Below are 4,206 nucleotides of genomic sequence, written 5' to 3'. Positions count from 1 at the left end.
ACGTCTCTGAAAAAATAAAATGCATATTCTCCAATTTGATTTTTATTATTTTTAATTTTAGTGGCATATAATAATCATATATTTATATGTGGAGAACAATGTGATATTTCAAGTCATGTATGTATTATATAATGGTCAAATAGGGTAATTATCATATTCATTATCTTGAACATTAATTCTTCCTGGTGAGAGCATTCATTCCAAATATTCTTTTCTATGTATTTTCAAACTCACAATTAATTATGTTAATTATATTCACCCTAATCTACTTCGCAATAAGGCATCTGCAATGCAATGTCTGTCTGCAGTATAATGCCTGCTGTAACATTGAACACATTGACCAACTTATTTAAACTCTACTCTCCTTTCTATTTTTCACAGCCCCTGGCAACCACTATTCTGCTTTCAAATTCAATGAGCTCAACCTCTATAAAATCAAATTAATATATTTTCTGAGTTAATCAGTGGGAAGGTGATGACACGTTTTACTGGCAGTGTAATGGAGGGGAATAGGATGATGAGTTTCTTCTCTACATGTTTAAGATTTCAGAAAGCAATGATTTTTTTCTAACACTACTTATATATTGGTGAAATTCAGAAAATATATCAAGATATCAACCATAGACTTGTTACTGATTAGTATATAAATGAAAACTAGTATAGTCATATAAATGAAAATTAGTATATAAATGAAAATGGACAGTATGAACCCATTGTTCCAAAAGTTGAAGATAGGTAAGAATGAGCAGGAGACCAAGAGTAAACCCAGGAAAGTCCAGATTATGAAGGAATGAGAATACAAAGAGAGAGGAGAGATGAGGGAAGGCAGTGTGCACTGTGCAGGAGGGTCAATACGAATAAAGTGTAAAGACGTGTAGGAAAATGTCATAATGAAACCCATTATTTCATATGCTAACTAAAATCATAGAAAACGTAAAGGATTGATTGACCCTAAGAGATATGAAAGCATATTATTTCATACTGACTCATGGGTAATCATGAAGGATAGATAAATTGTTCCCTCAAAAGATACATTTAACACATAGTTTAAAGCAGTTTAGGATGCATTCAGAATTGTTCAAATGCAGTGGCAATGAGAGTCAACTTTGCAGAGTTCTGTGGGTCATCCACAGAATTAGCCCTTTTTGCTTTGGGACCTCCTGACTGACCAGTAAGATAGTATTATCTGAATAATGTAGACTGAGTCTTAGAAACTAGCTGTCTAGAGTGGAGAGATGTAAGATATGATAGCACTATTCATAGTTCAAACTATTACTAGTCATTTCTGAAAATCACCTAAAAGGAAGGAGAGCTTTCATGAATGTGCAGGTGCATGTTTCCAGTTTTCATCTTTATCTAACTGAAAAATGGAAGGTGAAAGGTGACCACCGCAGAAGATTGCACTAATGTCAGGATCTCTTTGAAACGCATACAGCGTGGTGACAGCCATTCTGTAACTGAAGTCACATGCGGGGGTGGATATGATTCCATTCCCCAACCTCTATAGCAAATACAGGAAATATGCACAATACAGCTATTTAGATTTTCTTCAGATATTCTTGTGCAAAAAGTTTTTACTCTTTCTATATTTAAATTGAATTTTATTCTAATTGCAACATAACTTTATGAAATTTCTACCTATTAAGGTAATAAAATGTGATCTTTTAATACATGTGTACATTTGATAATGGTACTGTCAGCTTGAGCACATGTTCTCAAACACTAATCATCCCTTCATACTTAAAAATATATAAATTCTTTTGGTGAGGTCTTTGAAACATAGAATATCTTCTTTATAATCCATTATCACCATATTAAATAACAACATACCAGAATGTCTTAGTCCTAACCATAACATAGTACGAATAAACTATTATGTCAAAGTGGATTCAGGATAGACAGGTTTTTAAGGCTTCTGAAGAAAAATAAAAGCTAGCAGTGAAAACGTAGCACACATTCACAAGAGCTTTTCTTGGTTTTCTAATTGGAAGAAGATGCCACAGATCAGTCTGTAGAGAATGAGGTTAAAATTAAACTCTGACAGTATTAGACAGGGGAACATTGATATTTCTGAGGCAAGGACACATTGTCAGTGTTTATAGATATATGAAATTAATCCATCCAACATAATTAAAACCCATTTATTTCTTTAACTCCAAGACTGTCATAATCATGATCATTAAATGGAAATAAATTTTAATAAAGAAAGAAAATTGCAAAAAATAAGAAAATGGAAGATGGGAAGATAAGATGAATCAGATAAATAAGATCATCAAATGTAATTTTGGGGAAGTTTCATGAAAGAAACTCCACTCGAGGTGAATTTTGAAGTTGGGGACTTCTTAATTTGGCACCAAGTCCTTCATTTTCATACCGCTGTAATTCCTACTTCAGAGATTGAAATTTAGAAACACAGAAAATATTGTCATAACTCTAAAGTCATTTTTCTGTTTCTAGACATGGGTGATTTTGTTTGCATGGATCTGCTTTCTGGGCAGCCCTTCCAAGACACAATCACCTCTCTAGCATTCAATCCACTTTCTGAAGCACAGTTTCCAGTACAGGCATGGTCTGCTTCCTTCTTATACTATCTCACACCAACATTACCGCACTATCCATATTATTCACACCATCGAGACCAAGACAATCTGAATAAGGGTGTTGTACCTCCTGTGGTGACAGCAGAGTAAAAAGAAAAGATTAAAAAATACTTAAAGTATTTGTCAGTTAAGCAAAAGAGTACCCAAGTTACAGTTCCTTGAACCTGTTACTTCATACTGCTCTCATTATACAGAGAGCTGGTGATGGTCACACTTATTTCAGTCTCAGGAGCAAAGGTAAAAATCCTAGAAATTTTCTCTGCTTTCATTGATCAAATATATAATTCAGAAACTTGTATCCATATATTCTGAACTTTGAGATACTGAAGATAACTAATCATCCTGTTTGGAGGGTGGATTCAGCTTTAAATCATCACATGGGAGGTCGCTATTTTTCTTTTTTTTAAGGATTTTTAAAAATTATTTATTTAATAACCACATCATTAGAAGAAGCATTTCACTACAACAGCATTGACATATTCAGTTACAACTTACATATCAAAGGTGCATTTCTTTCAAAATTGGCTGTAAATTTTTAGGTTCACAATTGAATTAATACAATTATACAATATTGTACTCAGTATAAACCCTATAAGACATAAAATTGAATGAGGTTTTTACCTTTAAAAAAGATCTCCATTTCATTTTAAAATATACTGTTTCATACAGGAAAATTCATTTTTAATGAAACTAACACATAGATGTTTGCACATGCTTCTCAAATCTCTATATATCTGATTATTACTAGTCACAGTCAGTTACTTTCTGAGATCCTTGGCACCTAAGCATGGATATAAAGTCATCAGGTAGATTTCAATAGTAGTGTTTATCACCTCTACTAATTAACATGAAGCAAATTTTATGCTCTTTCCCCAAATATAACTCATTTTTTATTGATTGATTGATTTTTTGTGCAAGTGTATTTCAGACTAGACATCCCAAACAAACTTATTCATCTATACCCACATCCCAAAATGCACCCTCCCATAGCCCCCAGCCCCAATGGAGCTCTTATAACTCTTTCATCCCTGTTACTGTCCACTGTGTTGTCGGCACCCCCATCAGTTCCCCAGTGCTTGTCCATCTGCTGAGTATAGTCAGCCTGTCTGGAGTTCCTTGTTTTAGGAAGATCAGCTCTTCCTCATCTAGCAGCAATAAGTTGATAACTTTCCTTTAAATAAGATTGGGGTCTGCTGTTCATTTTCCCAGTTCTATGCTGGGTTACTGTCTGGGAATCTCTAGGGCCATCCTGGCCCACAACTCTGTTGGAGACCTCTGTTATGCAAAGTAGAAGTCCCTTCACAACCGGACAGCTCATGCAGCTCGGGATCATGTGCTGAGGGCTCCTTTCATAGCAGGGTGTCTTCCAGGCATCTTTCCTGTCTCTCCTTTTGAAGTGTCCGCCACAAATGCCATAACATAAACATGGCCTTTGGCTCTGAAAGGTACCATGCCTTCCTGTAATTTCTCCAGGCAAACAGCAGTCTGGCAGAAACCCACTTCCATATGTAAATAGAATGCCTCACAAAGCATCTAACAGCCAAAGCTTTTACCACTACCCCCATGGTATAAGTATCCTAGTTTTCTCTTAATAGACAGAGAGCTG

Source organism: Nannospalax galili, unplaced genomic scaffold, assembly GCF_000622305.1.
Source record: "Nannospalax galili isolate Female #2095 unplaced genomic scaffold, S.galili_v1.0 scaffold635, whole genome shotgun sequence".
NCBI classification, from domain to species: domain Eukaryota; kingdom Metazoa; phylum Chordata; class Mammalia; order Rodentia; family Spalacidae; genus Nannospalax; species Nannospalax galili.
This window is presented reverse-complemented; position numbering follows the sequence as displayed.